This window comes from Silene latifolia, chromosome Y (genome assembly GCF_048544455.1).
Source record: "Silene latifolia isolate original U9 population chromosome Y, ASM4854445v1, whole genome shotgun sequence".
NCBI lineage: Eukaryota > Viridiplantae > Streptophyta > Magnoliopsida > Caryophyllales > Caryophyllaceae > Silene > Silene latifolia.
The window spans coordinates 185,681,803-185,702,495 of record NC_133538.1 but is presented as its reverse complement, the minus strand read 5'-3'; the positions used below and the strand labels follow the sequence as shown (position 1 = coordinate 185,702,495).

At 34.3% G+C, this 20,693-nt stretch overlaps 1 long non-coding RNA gene across 1 annotated transcript; it reads left to right on the top strand.

The window, feature by feature from the left end:
• Positions 1-10,111: 10,111 nt before the first annotated feature.
• LOC141626513 (uncharacterized) lies at positions 10,112-15,517 on the top strand. Its single transcript, XR_012536093.1, has 2 exons — positions 10,112-10,539; positions 15,120-15,517. It is a non-coding gene; the product is annotated as an uncharacterized LOC141626513 (long non-coding RNA).
• Positions 15,518-20,693: the final 5,176 nt, after the last annotated feature.

The following is a 20,693-nucleotide window of genomic DNA, read 5'->3' as shown; positions in this document are numbered from 1 at the left end:
GGAGATTGATTGGTGTGGGTGATTGTGTGTGACTGTTTTTGCCGTGTTGTTTACTCGTCCCATCGGGTTATATAAATTGTCGATTAGTATCGACCCGTTTAATGTTTTAAAACTCGTGGTGATCCATTCGGGGTGGTGGCGCTTATTGAGCGGTATGATATGACGCGTATGGGATAGCCGGGATGAGTCATCACGTGGCGCTTAGAAGTCTTCCGCTATGTCGACGGTGTTTTGTAGCTTTGATAGTTTTAGCAAGAGACCGTCCTGAGAACCTTGTATTTCGATTTATCGCTTTTGTTTTGATCATGTAATCACTTAAACTATGTTTACTTTTAAAGTACGTTTCTTTATTGTCTTATGATTATCGTTGCCTCGGGTAACCGAGATGGTAGCACTTTCATGCCTTAAGTGGTCCTAGTAAGGCACTTGGAGTATGGGGGTGTTACAGAGAAGGCTTCCAGGAGTGATTTATGTGCGGAAGTCATATTGTCATTTACTGTCTTTGTCAATAACAACAAGAGAGATTGTGATCTTACTTCTGATATGGTATGTTTTCTGTACTTTGTTTGTATTCTACTACTATTCTACTATTAGTCTACTATTACTCTGCTGTTATTCTGCTGTGTTTCTGCTTTTTTTTAAAGACCACATAATTAGTAACAATTTTTTTGGCCAAATATTTTTCCAGATTTTCATCCCAATTCTTTTGCATGAGCACTTTAGCTGTTTGTGCATCAACTTCATTGCGAAGAGGGTTGAATATCTTGATAATGTATTTCAAGAGGCGATGTTTGCTGATGATCAACAAGCGTGTGTACGTTTGGTGTATTGTCAAACTGTTGTAAGTCATTTATTGTGCCTAATTTTCTCTTGGTGTTTAGCCTAGTTTGTTTAAGTATTGTTAGTAATTATGTTTTCTTTTTCCTTTTTTTTTAAGGTGAGCTTGATGTCTGATTTCCTTGTCAACAAAGGAGTTGCCCGAGGTGGGGAGGTTAAAGATTATAAAATTGTCAACGTTCCTTTTACCTGTCAAACCGCTGCGATTGAAAATTTGACTGCGATGTATATACGATGTTGCACATGCTCTTTTACCGTGGAACTGTTTTTGATTGTGACTTGGGTAATTCTGATTCAAGAGCGCTTTACCGCGCTGAGATCGTTGCCTTGTTGGTGCTGTCTGATATGAACGAGTCCGAGGAAGATGTGTTGAAAACTTTGGAGGAGTTGAACAAGACGAGAAAGGAAACCCTGAGTGTGCTTGAAGAGAAACGGCGTATTGAGGATGCGGAAAAGAGGGTTTCTCAAAGCGGTAAGAAACGTCGTGGTTCTGGCAGGGTGAAAACTGTTGGTAAGAAGGTTAAGACGACGTAGCCTATTGTCAAGCCCGTCGCTACTCCTACTGTCATTGATAGCACTGAATTCTCTACAAACACCCCTACTGGCAGCCGTCAAGTGGGAAGCAGGGGTGTGGATAGCACCGTGAGTCCAAAGTCGGCTTTGGGTAGCCGTAAAAGGGGTAAGGCGGACGATGGGCAAGGTTGCTCTATGGATTGCGGGCCGAGGACAGGACGGAGTTTTGTTGCGGTGTCGGATTTGTTTCGGAAGAACAAAAAACAGTTCTCTAAGATGCTGAAGGTGCGGAAGCAAGTGGTGGACTTTGTTCTTCGTGAAGATGCTCACTTGAAAGAAGAGTATGTGTCGATTTTCATTTCTTTGATTGTGGTGTTCCTGTTCAGTTAGTCTTTTTGTTTCCCACTATTATTCTGCTGTTAATCTGCTGTTATTATGTTGTTATTTTGTCAAACTAGTATCAATAGTTCCACTGTTAGGTCCCTTTGTTATTCTCATTCATTATTGAACTGCTATTTCTTCGTTATACCACTATTATTCCATTGTTAGTCCAAAGATGTAATTCCACCGTTAATTCCTTTTGTTATTCTCGCATTGTTAGTGAACTCGTTATTCTACATCACCACTATTATGCCGTTGTTAATTCTCACCGTTATTCTCTTTGTTATACCACTATTATTCCGCCGTTATTCCACTATTATTCTCTTTTTATTGTTCATTTATTGAATCGTTATTCTCATTTTTATACCACCGTAATCCCACTTGTTCTTATCATATGTTTTTTTTTGTGAATGCAGTGAGATGTTAGTGTTGTACAACGACGACGTCGGCGTGTTTTTGGACAGGGGGATAATGTTTCCATTGTGAATGTAGCTGCTATGATGTCAACAAGAGTAGTCGATGTTTGGTCGATTGTTTTGAATTCGCTGGAGTTTGAGGAGCGTTCAGAACCAAGCTCAATGTTTTTCGGACTTCGTCATATGGTATTTTGTTTTTTGCTTTGCTATTTTGCGTTATTACCTACATATTTACTCACATGTACTGATATAAAGTTAACACTTGTGCACTATTTTTGGTTGTTTATGCTTTCTGTTTAGGAGGATGCTCTTTATTCACTCTTAGAGAACTTTGATTCCTCAAGCCCTCTTGACGGTCCGGGTAAGAAGTCATTGAAATTCTCAGAATGTGTTTTTGATTCCTGCAGTGGAAGATGTCATCTGAACTCGGACCTTGTGTTTGTGCCGATTTTGTACAATGATCACTACTCTTGTTTCTGCATCAATTTTATGAATGAATCGATTGATATTTTGGACAACATGACTCACGATGCCAACCAATTAGCGGATTACAGAAGATTGGCCGAGATTGTGGCAAACTATATGTATGTTTTTATGGAGGGTCATAATGTTATGAAGTCGCAAGATTGCCGCAATTTCGAAATTGTTGATGTTCCTTTTAAATGGAAAAAGAAGGAACTGCTGAATTCCGAGTCGGGATGTTTCTTGCTGTACACGATGGCCGAATATGGTGGAAGTGTGTTTGAGTCCAATCTTCACAGTAAGATTGCTCGTCGAAGCTTCTGTGTTGAAATGTCGGCTTCCCTGATCTTGGCGGATATTAATATTTATAGGAAAGTAGTTCTTGATAAAGTGACGGCTTGTGAGAATCAAAGGCCGAAGACGTTGGGTTTAGCGTCAGCAAGGAACAAGTTGAAAGAAGTGAAACCCCAATCATCTGCTGGTAGTGAAGAGTCAGGCACCGTCGTGAATGCAGTACCTTTGACTGTTGTGTATCCAGGAAAATCAGACTAAGTTAGTGTAAACTGTTTGTTAAACAATTAGTGTGCAGTTATTGCACTGTTATTCTGTATAATATGTTTATTGTGCTGTTATTCCTCTATTATTTTAATGTTATTCTAGTGTGTACTCTAATTTAATTGAGTTTTCATATTACTTGTACTTTTTTCAAACACCATCCATTTTTACTTTAATCCCACTGTTATATTGCTGTTATTGCGGTATTATTCAGCATAATGAGCAGTTGTTGTGCTGTTATTGCCTAATTAGTCTACAGTTATTTTAGTCTAATTAAGCTTTCTTATTACCTTTGTTTTCTACAAACACTATCCATTTTTATTCAAGTGTAAAAGCAGTGGTTTAGACAGCTTTTATTCCACTGTTATTCTACCATTATTCTGCTGTTATTGTAGTATTACTCCGCATAATAAGCAGCTACTCTGCTGTTATTGTACTATTAGTCTACACTTATTCTATTGTTATTCCGCTAGTTTAATTAAGGTTTACAAACACTATCCAATTTCTACGAAGAATATGCATTTTCTATTCAACTGTCAATGGCTGTTTTTTCTCAATTGTGATTCTATTCTTATTGCACCGTTATTCTGATGTTATTGTACTATTATTCCGCATAACAAGTAGTTTATTCTGCTGTTATTGCAGTATTATTCCACAAAAGAACTAGTTTATTCTCACATTATTCCACCGTTAGTCCAAAGATTATTTTGTTAAAACTATTCATTTTTATTCAAGTGTAAATTTAGTCAAGTGTAAAAGCGGTGGTTTAGACCGCTTTTTTATTCCACTCGTTATTCTACCATATTCTCAACATTATTGCGGTATTTATTCCGCATAATTAGCGCTATTATCTTGTTATTGCACTATTATTCGCAAAGACTTCATTATTCCAACATTACTTAAACATAGTAGTAAATAGTACTTAAAGATAGTACTTACATAATAAACATTAACGATCTAAAATATTAAAGCCATTATTTTTAAAGCAATAAACATTTTAAACATATTTTAAAGCAGCAGGCCTGGACCATCATCGTTAGATTTTTATATCTTTATTCTATTCTCTGACGCCTGCGCGCCGGTCCTTGGACAGTGCTCTCAACTTTTACCGACTCATCCTGAAAAGGGTTTTTGTATGCTTCCATAAGTTCCATGGCTTTCAGAACTGGTGTCCAATTGCCAGAGATTGAAATATCGACTTCAGTATAATACTTCCTCAAAGCATTCACACCAGCAATGAATTGATTGTCCATGTCGGCTTCTATGTAGTTCCTATTTTTCTTTTCCTTCAACTGTCTACGCATACGTTCATTTTGAAGTTCAGCAACCTTCAACTGTGCCGTAACATTGTCGACCTCTCATATTAAGGCCTCTTCACGGTTTTCTGCTGCCTCTAAATTTGTCCTTGTGTCAATCAACTCTATCGTGAGGGACTCTATTGTCCGTTTCGCTTCATCGATTTCCTCCCTTCTCGGGGACCTTTGGTTATCGTCAGTTACGTCACTCATCCTGCAGCATTGGAAGTATGAAACTTTTTGCATTATAAAAAGATGTTTAAAATATTTCAACCAAATTAAAAGCAAACCAAAGCAGAAGAAAGAGAATTACCTTTTCTGCAGCATCGAGTATAGTGTAGACAGATAAGAAAAATAAACATCAAAGAAAAATAAAGAATAGAAAGATAAGAAATTACCTTTTTGCAGAGGAGATAAAATTTTTTTTTGGAATGGACTTTTTCAGTGTGTGTTTGTTTTTTTACTCGAAATGGCAGTATTTATAGGGGCTTGGGGAATAGAAACAGTTTTTGTGTAATAAAGTATAGAAAGATAAGAAATTACCTGTCTACCAAAAAAAAGATAAGAAATTACCTTTTGCACAGGAGATGCAGAGTTTTTTCTGGAATAGAAACAATTTTTCTGTACTTATTCAGTGTGTGTGTTTTTTTTTTTAAAACACGCAATAGCAGTATTTATAGGGGCTTGGGGAATACAAACAGTTTTCCTGTCATTATATTAGATTAGGTAACTATTTTTAATAAAAACTGAAAAGTGGAGCTGCTTTTTATAAATATTACTAATCTGTTATTATTCAACTATTATTGTAGTGTGTAAATGCAGTTTTATTTTGTGGGTGGTTTATGAAAAAACAGTCAGATAATATTAACAAAAAAAATTAAAGTAACTAATATTAATTCTCATATAATGTAGGTCTCACTTTATTATCTAGAAGAAACATTTTAGGTTAAAATGTAATTCAAACAATGACAAATAGTAAAAGTCTTTGACATTTTCAGGCGAGGTCTTCATCGTAGCCGCTGTCTTTTCCGTCTCTTTTGTCTTTGTTAGTTCATGCATCTGATTCATATTCCTGCAATGTTTGCTTAGTATTTAGCAGCTACATTAATAGCAGAATAGCAGTAGAATAACATTAATAGCAATAGATTAACAATTAGAGCAAATTTAGCAGCTACTCTGCTGTTATTGCAGACACTATCCATTTCCACGAAGAATATCCATTTTCTATTCAAAAATAACAACACATTAATAGCAGAATAGCGGAGAATAACACAACAAAGAGCAGAATAGCGAGTAACACCTAATAATAGGGGAATAAAAGTAGAATAAGAGGATAACATTAGAATAATAGGAGAGTAATAGTTCGATTCATACCTCTTCGCTTTCGATTCTTCTTCATCATCGTCATCGAAGAGGGACTTTCAAAAAATGGAAGATTACAAGTTCTACTTGTTGTGGTTCACCCACTTCTTGCGATTACCGCATCTTTGCTTCCTCTTTTGTGGCTTGCTCTTGGCCTTTTCTTTCGACGACCTTAATCTTTTACCACCGCCTTATTCTTGGCCTTGTTTGGCGGTCGAAGGTCAATATCATTTGAAGTTGTGATGCCAAGAAGAGCCTCGATTTCCTGGTTTTTAGTTTTCGGTTCAATTGGTCCCGTGATGTTCTCCTTGAATCGTGTCGTGGTTTTCTGCTTGATTGCTTCATCTGTTTAACCGTAGCATAACCGTCCATCACCCCCGACAGTTGCATAAATCTCTGACCAAACCTTTGACATCTCAGCTTTCTTGATGTCAGCTTCATCAATGTCTTCTATCACCTTTCCATTTTCATCTCGGACAATTGGCTCGTAGGATTTCTTTGTCCATCGAGCAAGGACATAAGGCTCGGGTATCCCGTGTACCGCCTACCATTCCACACCCACAATATATGCCGACAGACAATGCCATGCCTCTCAAACAGCTTACATGCACATTTGCTCTCGTTAGTTTTGGTGTTAAATTCAACTCGGAAGCTTATGTGCTTCACCATCACGAACGTCATGGTACTCCACCGCCCCTACCGTTGTCAAACCCCGACCCCCATGCTGCATATCGCATGTTTGACTTCATTCATTCCAAAGTCCGCAAAGATAGGATGTGTGTAGACAAGTGAGGCATGCATCTCTACCTTCATCTACCCTACTTTCTCGAGCATACTATGCTCATTGGCATTGTCCATCCTCCTTTGTGTATGCCTTTGTTGTTCTATTGCGGAATTGTACCTCATCCAGAACTCGACAAGGGTTCCAAAGTGGCTTTCAAACCGCTTGAAATAGCTGTTGAACTTTCGATCTCCGGGTTGTTCGCAACAAACAACCTAGAGGCGGATCCCGAAAGTATGCTTGTATTCACTTTTGTCTTATTGGAAAGACATACTTCAACCACCGGTTGCTTTGCATACCATGTGCTTCAATAACAGCTTTTCCGCTTCTTTTCAAATTGCCCGGTTCGAGGTCAACATCCCAAACAACGGCATTTATGTCGGCCATAAATTCCGTATCATTGCGGATTGCCCTTCCCACTTTCTCGTGAATTTTCCGCATGATATGCCACATGCGACTTGTGCACGAAATGCTTGAAGACATTTGGGCAGGCCTTTTTAATTCTAGGGCACCGGTCCGTAATTACACAAAGGAGGTTGTCGCTTTGCCCCATTGCTTCGAGGAATTTTTTAAAAATCCACTCAAATGAATCCTGACTCTCGAAGTCAAGTAACCCAGCTGCAAAAGTTACCGTCTTCTTGTTGTGGTCTACTCCGGTGAACGGAGTAAACACCATGAAATATTTGTTTGTCCCATAAGTAGGGTCAAACGAGATCGTGTCTCCATATAACTTGTAGTTGTTTATCCCTTCCTTATCAGCCCAAATAACCTTCATCAAGCATTTGTTCTCATTCTGATCATAAGCAAAATAGAACCCCTTTGTTTCAGCCAGCATTTTGAAATGCCCAATGAACATACTAGCATCCTTATCCCCCAATGTAACACTTGATATTTTGTTTGAAGTTTTTGAAGTCTAGTAAAGAGGCACCGATATTCTGATAACCATTTGAGTATTCCTTGAGAATTCTGAAGCTCAATGTTGGACCTATGTTGAGCTTAGTATGATCAATAATGGTCCTCTTAATGTAGTCATGGACGTCCCTTGAGAGCTTTTGGAACTCCCTGTTTTTGACAGAGTAAAGAGAGTGATTGTGAATGTCTACAAAGACATCCACAATATACCCAGCCGGTCTATCGTCTGTTTTTTCACAGGTTCTCAACCTCATGTGCGCCTTGCAGCCACACCTTGTCAGAGCATGCTTCTTTGGGTGTCTAATTCATCGCTCTTTGTTCTCTCAGTACTCAAATTACCAAGTGATTTGTTGCTTCAAGTCGCAGCTTTCTTTTCATATCCCTATACCCCCGTCTGCTGGCGGACTGATTTGACGACGACGCCCCCCCCCCTATATTGCGCATTTGTGTACCTTCTCACATCAAATCCGCAAGCCAATGCATATATCTTTAGAAACTTCGCATCATCCAAGGTAAGAAAGAACATGCCACGTTTAGGCGTAAAATCACTCTCAACAGTCCTTACCCACTCGCTCAAGACTTCCGGGTGTCTTTGCAGAATGAAGAGTTGCAACAAACTCATCATTTTCTTCGTCCAACAGTTGGGGTGGTGAATATATTGTTATTAGAAGAATCCCCAATAGTTAAGATTGCATTGTCTTCAACAATAGACACAAAGAGAAAGATCTGGGATAGTAAATTATTATAATGAGTACACAAGGACAACAAAAACACAATAATATCACAATAACAGTAGCATGGGGGAGAGATTATTATTATAATGAGTACTCTCTTATCAGCCGCATATTTTCATGCTAATGCACAATAATATCACAACAATAGTACCATAACATCAGAATAACAGTACAATAATATCATCATGTTTCTCTACTTTTACAATAATAGTACAGTAATATTAGAATACCAGTACTCTGATTCTACTTTATTACATACAGATAATACTGTATTTATTATGTTACACTTTTGCAAGGCATATATTTTCATGTCACTGCACAATAATAGAACAATAATATTACAATAATATCACAATAACAGTCGAATAATATAATCATGTTACTATACTGTTACAATAATAGTACATTAATATCAGAATAACAGTTCTTTTTTTCTACTCTAATACAAGCCATACAGTACAATAATATCAGAATAACAGCTGAGAAACACATAGAAATCAATAATTGATTTATAAACAACGGCGGATAAAGAGATAAGAATCAATAGCAGTATTACCTGTTTCCATATTTACTGTCGAGTTGATTTCTTCGCTAACATTGTTATTAATCTCGTTGTCCATCTTTTATACATGAAAACAGAAAAATCAAGTATTCAATTCAATTAAAATCAACGAATTTTACATTAATTCCGAAAATACGATTGAATACACTAAAAATCAACGAATTTACATTACCTGTAATTCGATTGCAGCTAAAAATCAACGATTTTGTGTAATCTTATTAGGTTTTTTATGAGATTGCTATAGTCGGCGTTCTGATTTTTGTGTTTCTCTGTTTTTGATTTGTAGAGAGATGTAGAGAGAGAGAGAGAGAATATCGTTTGAATGAAGTTTCTGTTTTCATGTTTCAGCTGCTTTTGTATTTTTGTATTTTTCCTTTTTTTTCTAATTTATCATTTAATCTCAGCCCTTGATTTCCCCAACTCACAACTCACCATAAGACCCCAACTCACGAGATCCCGCCTATATATATATATATATATATATATATATATATATATATATATATATATATATATATATATATATATATATATATATAGATCCAAATAAAACGATCATTTGGTGAGAACGGTGAGAACGAAGTAGATACATTGAAATATATGTTAGATACACTTTTTATCAAATCTCAGATACACTTTAAACTAACGTAGGTACGCTTTTTATATGAATCCTAGATACATTTTATCACAATGTAGAGACATTTTTTCAATTTTTTTCTTATATACACACTTACAGCAAAATATATGTCAGATACACTTTTTTTTTTCCCAAAAATCTTAGATACACTTTAGACTATCATAGGTAAGTAAGTTTTTTACATGAATTCTAGCTACACTTTATATTAGTAGAGATACATTTTTTTTTATCCTAGATACACTTTATTCGACATATATTTAAATGTATCCAATGATAAAATTAATGCGACTATATTATAATTAGTACATCTAAAAACAAATTACACCCCACAAAATTATTATTTACCAACTAGGGAACACAATGTTACGAACACTCTTTTAGAATACAAATTCTTATTTGTGACGGCACATATCCGTCACTCTTGAGTGACGACGGATACCATTTTACCTCACAAAGTACCCACTTTTTCTCTCTCTGCAACACTATTCATGTGGTCCCCTTTCTCCACTAACCCATTTTGTTATCATTTTAACTCACAAAATATCCGCCACAAATGGTAACCCGTCACAAGGAAGACCAATTGCTTTTAGAAATACTAAATCTCGATTAAAATACACGAAAATTGATAAAAGAACAACAGACTTGCCGCATTCTTGATAACTACCAGGCTTCATGAAAACAAATTCAAGCTAAACTCCAGAGGTTAATAAAATTAATTACGAAATTTTGATGAGGAATCGGCGGTAAGCTTAAGATTAGCGAAACTTCCAGAAGTTATTTCATACCTAGTAACATTAGTTTTTGCATTTTAATGGATTAATTGTCCGAAAAATAAAAAACTTTGGGTTTCGATCGAAATTAGGCTAACAAGAGTTCAAATCGGAAATCGAGCTGGATTCAACAACGATCTTCGTAAAACCGGGATGAATCTCCATCGAAATCGTTTCCGCCACCACGTCGAGGCCCACATCGATGTCAGCAACCTTGAATCTAAAGAAACTGCTGGCCGCCTTGATGGTTCAATAACTTTGATTTTGATGTCAGCTTCGACATGGAATGGGAATTGAATTTGATTGATTTTGGTGATTTGAGGTGCGATTTAATTAATTATTTTAATTACATAATTAATTGTTGGTAACCACATCGTACGAGATGCGTTTTATGTTTATGGGGATGGGTTTGTTTGGGAATTTTTGTGAAAATGACTTTACAGGAGTACTGCAGAGGGTAAGCTAGTTATTTATCGTCTTTAATAATTTAGTTAGGTAGCTTGTTCTCACCGTTCTCACTGAATGGTCGTTCTTACCGGTTCTTGACTCTTTCTTTATATATATATTGTTGGGTTTGTCTTTGTTTCGTTAATCAATATCATTCTCAGATTAGGTCTGTAGAAGTATTATATAAACTCTCTAAGCTTTACCTACTGATTATACCGTCTGAATCAGAATCAAAACTCCTCACATATCAATAAAACTCTCCCCTTTTGCTTCATGGACGTAGCTAACACACCGTTAGTGAACCACGTAAATCTGTGCGTTTGTCTCTTTATTGTTCTTTTATTAGTTCTTTCTTGCTTCTGTTATAACATATATATATAGAGAGAGAGAGTTAGCTTCTTGTTCTTGTGAGTTTTGTTTCTTATGTTGAGTCGTGAATTTGTGTTTGGAAATCTCAGCTACTAGATTATATTAGAGATGAATGGCCAAAATCTAATCTTACATGTCATATAAAATCACTGTCATTCACTTATTTTATCTTTTTTCTAGTGCTACTTTTTTTTTTTACTTTAATTTTTTTTATCTCTTTTTTTACCTCGTGTTATTATGCTTTTTTTTACAACTTTGATTTTTTTTTTCTTTTATGTTTTTCTCTAACTTTCTCATTATGTTACCTTTTTTCTTTTTCTTTTTGTACCAGATTTTTTTACTTGAAATTTTTTTACTCTTATTTTTTTTACCTCGTGTTATTATGCTATTATTGTGCTTTTTTTTACTTTGATTTTTTTTACGACTTTGATTTTTTTTTCTTTTTTTTTACCACATGTTATTGTGCTGTTATTATGCTGTTATTGTTATTTCGCTGTTATTGTGATGTTATTCTGCTGTCACTTTGATTTTTTTTACGACTTTGATTTTTTTTTTCTTTTTTTTTACTACATGTTATTGTGCTGTTATTCTACTGTTATTCTGTTGTTATTGTGATGTTATTCCGATGTCACTTTGATTTTTTTTACTACTTTGATTTTTTCTTACTACTTTCATTTTTTTACTGTTTTTTTACCGTATGTTATTGTGCTGTTATTCTGGTGTTATTGTGATGTTAATCCGGTGTCACTTTGATTTTTTTTAATATTTTGATTTTTTTACTTTTTTTTTACCACGTGTTATTGTGCTGTTATTCTGGTGGTATTGTTATTCTGGTGTTATTGTAATGTTATTCTGGTGTCACTTTGATTTTTTTTACTACTGTTATTTTTTTACTCTTTTTTTACCACATGTTATTGTGCTGTTATTCTGTTGTTATTGTGATTCTGCTATTATTGTAGTGCTATTGTTATTTTTTTAAAAAAATCTCATTTTGTTACCTTTTTTTCTTTACGTGATGTTACTCCAGTGTTATTGTGCAGTTCTTCTACTACTATTGTAGTATTATTGTTATTTTTTTAAAAAAAATTCTCATTTTGTTACCTTTTTTTTTCTTTACGTGTTGTTACTCCAGTGTTATTGTGCTGTTATTCTGCTATTATTGTTGTGTTATTGTTATTTTTTAAAAAAAAATTCTCTTTTTGTTACCTTTTTTTCCTTATACGTGTTGTTACTCCATTATTATTGTGGTGTTATTCTACTATTATTCTAAATTGTTACAACATATATACTCTTTGAGTCACCGAAACCGAAAATTTGCACCAATTCTTGAATTAACCATCACCGCTCTACCCAAAATTTGCACCAATTCTGTCTGAAACCCAACATAGAACCAAACAAATTGAGTTTGCAACTATTTCACATAGCATTAATTAATATTAATTATATCAAGTGACATTTAATCCATGCTAGAACAACTACAACCCGACTTGAACAATCGAAAAACAATAAACAAATGCTCTAAAATTTTGCCAACTGCGCACATTTCATTTATCAACCGAAATCATAAAAAAAGCCGAAAGCAAAAACTCAGAAGCATACATCCTTGGTCTTAGGTCGAGGAATGGAGCCAGGATTTGGAACTTGGGTGTAAAATCATCTGATGCTTTCCTAGCAAATTTGGAACTTGGGTGTAAAATCAACCCGACTTGCACATCACCCCAAAATCGTTGTAACTTGTAAGTTACAATGAAAACTTGGTCTTTTCTTCTGATGCTTTCCTAGAAAATTTGATTTCTGTGGAGTTTTATTCGTTCAACAATTCGCACAAACACAAGACTGCTTCAGTACTTGCCTCAAGGCTCGAGTAGTACACAAGACAGGGTAGAGTCACTACTCACTAGGGTGCCATACCTATGCAACCACACAGTCACACACTATGTTAACAACATATACAACCTGTTTTCAGCTGATCTATGATGAAAATCGGGTCGGAAATTACATCGAAAAGCTAGTAATCAACAAAACGCATTCAACTAAATCATTACTAAACAACTAAAAAGAATCAAGGCACTAAATAATCCAATAATCTTCAACAACAACATAATTATCAACAACAACAACATTATTAACCTAACATTTACCTAAAATTCAATCACAGCAAAATCATATCACTAAATTTCGACAACCTAAATCATCAATCAATCAATTAATCAATCAACACATGAAAAATTGTTGTAAACAAAGACCTGAACTCAATATAACGATCAAAAGAATCAACAGTCCAGCCACGACGCTTATCCGCCGCCATAACCGAAAACGAAACCAAACAAACCACAACCTCACAAAACCTCAACACCGTCGCTGCTGCCGCAGTCGATTTATCACTCCTCGCTATCCTCCGCCGCCGAGGTTTCCGCGTAAATTCTCCGTCGCCGCATATGCGTTCTCCGGCGAATCCAGTTTCGGCGTCCGGTTCAGTTTATCGTGAAAAAATTAAATGAAAATTTAATTTTGGCGAATACAGTTTCGGCGTCCGATATTATTGGTTACGGCGCAGAATACGGAGAGAATAATAGTTCCTCGAGCTACTAAGGCGTATATAATCGCCATTAAAACAATGAGTTGATTGATTGCGGTGTGATTGTTTACGGCGGCGATTATCTCTCTCCTCGCCGCTTTGTGGTGGTGAGAGAGCCGTGTGATTGTTTGGGAAATTTGGTGATTGTTTCTTTAATGTCAACTGCAATTTCAATTGATAATAAATTGCACGCCATTGTTGAAGAGGAAAATGAAAGTTGAAGAAACTGAGATGCACAAGTATCCGTGTTTGGTTTTGGAAGAACATACTCTTTTTATTTATTTTTTAGTTTTGATCCCAGCCGTTGGTTTACCTTAATCTAGTGGTCTAGATTTTAAAGCACACAAACTCACAACTCACCATAAGAACCAAACTCACGAGATCCCGCCTATATATATATATATATATATATATATATATATATATATATATATATATATATATATATATATATATATATATATATATATATATATATATATAAAACCGCATCGAGATGAGTCTAGGTATCTTAGGTGAGTCCGTCCCGCGATTCTCCACCATTCGATTTTACTCAAATGAATGGCTGAGATTAATCCTAACTCATACTATATAAACATACAATTCTAATCTAACAGCGTCATAACCTAATATTAATTTCTCTCTCTTCCGTCCATCTCTCTCTAAACCATGTTCTTCTACAGATCCCCAAATTCTAGGTTTCCACTTTTCTACAATTCTTGTTCAATTCCAATATTACTTTCGTCAACTTTATCAATTTAAGCAATTCACGATCTACTATTTCAATCAATTCAAGCAATTCAGAATCATATCAACTCATGATTGAATCAGTTTAATCAATTTAAAGAACTTAATCAAACTCCAATTTCAGGTCATCTAATTGAAATCGCAATCTTCAATTGATTTCCAGGTTACTCCTAAACCTTCTAGTTGTTTTCAAATTTCTTATTGAACTACAACAATTCGATTTTGTTATTGAATTTCGAATTTATTTAATAGATGTTCAACTAAGAGTTTCGATGATGCTTTTTGTTTCTCGTATTTTATTTTCATTACTTGTATTGTTATGCATGATACTGAGAACAACATGCGTACAAATAATTTTACTACTGATTTTACTTTTGAGGTTCTTTGAATGCGTTTTAACTATGTGTATAAATTTTTCAGGGATCGCGTTTTCAATGACGATTACTGGACACTAGAAACTTCTAATTTTTGTGATTTTATATAACTTCTGCTAGTTCTGATTGTCCTGATTTTGTTTCATTAAATTTGAAACCTCTAGAATGTGTTTACAATACGCACATTCTTTATGATATTGAATTTGAATCATGCTACTGATTGTTTGCGTTTTGTTTGATGTGTCATTTTTTTAAACTAGTTTTAGCGCTGTTACTTACATGTTCATCAAGTTCGTTGCGGATTTCATTGCGGACTGTAATATTATTACTGTAACATTATTACTGTAACATTATCACTGTAACATTATTACTTCATGGAATATTCAGGTTTGACAAATCAGCCAATAAAAAAGTTGAGTTGTGTAAAGCGATGGTACAGACAAAAAAACCTAGTTGTGCAAAGAGACGGTACATACAAGTGCAAGAAAAAAAGGAAGAAAAATAGAGACTCGTGCATATTGTTCGTTTAAAATTCATCAAGAAGATAGGCGCGAAGAAGACAATATTATTCAAATTTCTTCCCTCAATCTCTCTCTAAATAATCTTTTGTTCAAAAAGTGGATGATAGGCCTATCTAGTTATTTAAGATTGTATTTCAACTTTTGAAACAGACCGTATAGTCTAATGTTGCTTATTGTATGGTCAACACCGCTTTGTTGTTTTAGTTTATTGGAGAACTTTATGCGTTCCTCTTAATTCTTATACAACCAGTCCTTATTCTGCCATGCTTCAGTAATAGTGTTACAGTAACACCAGTCATTCATTAGAGTAACACAGTGTTATTGTAACATCTATGTTTCATTATTTAATTCATCAAAGATAGATCAATATTACTGTAATAGTGATACTGTAAAAATATTGACTCATTAAGGTAAAATGACAACAATGTTACAATAATAATTATTTAGTTCGTTTATTATATAAGACGGTGTATAATGTAGTTCTGAAATGCAATGGTAAAGATTAATTTTTCTCATATTGAAAGTACTAAGTGTTATTGTAACATCATTTACTCATTAAAGTAACAATTATACAATAATTATGTATATGATGCCTACGCAAAAAATATGATTGAAGCCCGTCAAGGCATGAATAGAAGGTATCTTAATTCTGTCTTATGAGTGTGCGGATGAACTTGTACTATAGGAGTTAATTATAGCTATTTTTCATAGCTTTGGTTGATGTTGAGTTTCACCATTTTAAAAGGTAGCCAATAGGTAAGTTATTCATGGATTTGGATGAGACGCCTAATAATTTGAGACTTTATGTTTATTACATTGATGTTGTACGATGTTGATGTTTATTGCCGCATTGTTATAATAATATTAGACCTCCGCCAAAACACAGTGTTGATTTTATTGCTTATAGTAATAGTGTCATAGTAACATGAGTCTTTTATTACAGTAACAATTTACTATATAGACGAGCCTTTTATTACAATATCAATATGTAATATATTAGTCATTGTCAATGCGTTTCATGTTTTCTTTCCCTATTGTTTCTTTATGCATTATATTCATTAGTTTGCATTTTCTCCTAGCTCCAATTGCGTGAATAACATCCATTGTAAGTCGATTGTAAAACAGCTAAATCATGTTCAACCACATCCTCCACTTGTTTTGTCTCACAACCTGGGGGAAGCGAGGAATGAGTTATTCATCATTAAGCTCAATGACGATTCAAGGATTGGCTGAGAGTCTATATTTCAGATTTACATTGAAGGAGGGGCCATAGTGTTTGATGAATTCGATGAGGCTTATAATCATCAATCATCATATGTTAATGATCAAGACCTAAAAACCCTTTCGAGTGAACTTTTCTTTTTTCATAAGCAGGTTATTGTGGATCATTCTAAGTTTTACATCGACGCTACAAAGAGGTTCAAATACGGAGTATGCTAATGAGTATTCAAATGTTGGTGCTGCTCAATAATGGAGTTTACGATTTTTTAAATGTTTTGTTTGTAATACAATAACGACTTTATTTCATGTATTTCTTTTTTCAGAAGCAAGGGTGATTATTATTATAGTTAACAGTTCTACTATTACATCAATGATTTATTAAAGCAACATGGGACAATGTTAAGAGAAACATCATCTAGTTCATTGCGATAACACTTATACGACTATCCTCATCCTGCTACTTTATTGTGATAATGTTACTGTAACATCATTGATTCATAGGGTAACATAGTATTACATATTATTACTGTAACATCTTTTTTTCCTTTATTTCATCAAGGGGAGATCAATGTTACAGTAACACAACTGTAACAACAACATTTATTCATTAAAGTAACATTAGAACAAGGTTAGAGTAATAACTATCTAGTTCATTTACTATATAACACGGTGTATAAAGTAATTCTAAAATGTAAAGGTAAATATTAGAGTATCAAAGTTATTGTAACAGCATTACAGTTATGCTGGTACAGTAATTGAGTTACTGTAACATAATTGATTCATGAAAGTAACACGGAAACAATGTTAAAGTTTCTACTTGAATTCATTTCAACCACAAAAGGCATGTTAATACATAACAATGTACTTGTGTTACTACAATAATGGTGTGATGTTACTATAATTATGGCGTAACTGTTACAATACGGCGTAACTCTGTTATAGTTATGGGTAACACTAACTGTTACAATACGCCGCAACTCTATGGCGTAACTGTTACAATAAAACATAACTTTGTTACAATAATGATGCAACTGTGTTTTCCTAATTGATTACTCTGTTGAAAATAGCCATAATATATGTTTTCAAAAAACATAAGACTACACACCAGTTAGGCAGTTATGAAACATAGACAGCCTATGTGGGATTCGAACTCACACCATTTGTACAATTATACAATGCTCTACCAATTGAGCAAATAGGCTTTTGAGTAAATAGTACTATGAAGGACTCAGGTTACAACAATTGATAAAAACATGATATTATACACTAAACTTGTCCAAAATGAGTGTCCAAAATAATCTGCTGCATCAACTAACTAAAATTTGCTATCATATCGCTTCTAGTACAATATTAATGTTACAGTAACATTTTAATGTTACAATAACAATGTTACAGTAATAAGAACATAAAATATAATTTAATCGTGTTAGTTTTACTCCCAATTTTCACGAAAACAAGTCTATCAAATAATAAAATCACAAATAGTTACAAAAGATGAACTATTGACGGTAACCTAAAATTTTTCAGCAAATACTATGATCGAAAAGATGTTATAACACTATCGGATAACAACATGAACATTGTTACTCAATTTCACCAAATACTACGAAATGAACATTGTTACTCAATTTCACCATCTCATAACCCTAATTTTTGCAACACACTATGAACAAATGCAATCTATAGTAACAATATGAGCAATCGACGGTAATAGTATGAACATATATAACACCAATATGAATTTTAACATAAGTAACACACTAACACCAATCAAGGTGCTTCAAAGTACTCATAATAGTTATTCAAGATCACGTTAGTTATGTAAAGTCAGTATTCAATGCAATCAAACGATATATTCAACACAATCAGTCAAAATTAAGAACATTAACACTCATAAAGCTTAATAAGGAATAAACATGAATAAAAAACAATCAATATCGCAAGTCTATTAGACTTCACAACAACAACAAAAAAGACGACTTCGATCTATTGAATGAAATAGAAAATGAAGATTAACACTAACCTTTAATCATTCAATTTGTTATCAGGCAAACGATTCTTTATCATCAAATTCGAGAGTGTCGATCATTTAAAGCGTAATTTCATCGAACATAGATTCAAATTTGTGGCCGAAATCGATGTAAGTTTTTAATTATATTAAGGAGAACTAATGTTATCGTCAATTTACACATTCAATTTTGAGATTTTTAGGGTTTTTTTTCTTTGATTTGGGGGATGTAGTTAGAGAACTACTTGCGAGAGGAAAGAGAAACTGCAATGAAGAAATAAAGAAGGGGAAGGTTTCGGGAATTGGGGGTAATCTGTGAGATTAGAGGGGTGACGTGGCGTGATCTGGTGCGTCAATCTTATTATATCCCATGGTCTATATTAATAGGACGGACTCATTTAAGATGTTGGACTCACTGATGCTCTTTCTACATATATATATATATATATATATATATATATATATATATATATATATATATATATATATATATATATATATATATATATATATACAAAGACATTAGAATCACATGAGTTCACCCTATCTTTTTGAGTCCGTGAGTCCATGATACAATATCACACGTTATACTACACAATATCACAGCTTACAGTTTCACACATTATACTAAACAATATTACAACTGAAAAAAAAAAGTTTTTGAAAAAAAATTCGAAAAAAAAATCGTGATATTGTTTTGTAATACAATATCACACGTTATACTAAACAATATCACAGCATACATTAATTTTTTTTTTTAAAAAAAAAAAAAAAAAAAACTTTTTCGGAAAAAAAAATTTGAAAAAAAAATCGTAATATTATTTTGTAATACAATATCACACGTTATACTAAATAATATCACAGCTTAAAAAAAAAAACTTTTTCGGAAAAAAAAATTGAAAAAAAAAATTTCGAAAAAAAAATTTTGAAAAAAAAAATTTGAAAAAAAAAATTTCCAAAAAAAAAAATTCGTGATATTGTTTTGTATAGTGCATGATATTGTTTTATAGACTCATGGACTCAAATATATAGGTGGACTCACCGGATCTTGCCTCTATATATACATATATAGATATAGAGGTGAGATCCGGTGAGAACGACCATTCGGTGAGAACGGTGAGAACGACTTTATAAACAAACATCACGCGCGTCATTATTCCTCACAAGTCACAACCAAACTTCATCTCTCCCAATGATCACATCCCTCATTAAACTCCAACCACCCTTCAAATTCCCCCATCACCACCAACCACCCTGCCGTCGCCAACTGCCACTTGTCGCCGTCCCCGTCAACAATCACCAACAACTCCGACAAACTGCCGCTGACTTCCTTGATGCCGGCGCGATTTCCTTGCTGACGGCAACGACAGTCGACTTCGACCACTAACAAGGCCCTACATTTCTGATTTGCGATGGCAGTCGACAACAACCACCATAGTCGAACATCCGGTGACACCATTAAACACCACCAATCCCATACATTTCCGATTTGCGAACACCAGATCTGGAGTCTCCTTTCTCTTATTTCGACTTTCGCCTGCTCGACCTACCTGACGGCGTTACATGGGATAGAATTCGCCGACGAGTTCTAATCTACCGGCGCGGGACAAGTCGACGATAGACGGCAATAGATTGAAAGAAAATGCAGGTAATATGATGATGTCGCTGGTAATGGTGACGACATTACGGTGGTGAATTGATGGTGGTAGTTAGGGTGATGATGTGGGTTTATGGTCGCCGGTTGGTGGTGGTAGTTAGGGTGATGATGTGGTTGTTTGAAAATTAGGGTTTGCAATTTGGGGGTTTTTTATTGGATTTTGAAATTTGAGTTGTCGTTTGTGTATACGACTACTCTCAGTATATACGTATCTAGATTACATATTCATGTATCTAGTATACTCATTTGTGTATCTAGCTGGCTTGGTTTTGGTATTATATTTGGGAAAAAATGTATCTATGATATGTTTTAGTGTACCTAAGATTTTGTTAAATAAAAAAAAAAAAAAAAAAAAAAGTATCTACATTATTAAAAAGGTGTATATAGAATTCTAGGGAAAAGTGTACCTACAATAGTCAAAAGCGTATCTGAGATTTGGTAAAAAAAAAAAAAAGTATCTACGTTATTAAAAAGTGTATATAGAATCAATGTACCTACGATAGTCAAAAGCGTATCTAAGTTTTGGTAAAAAAAAAAAGTATATCTTGTATATA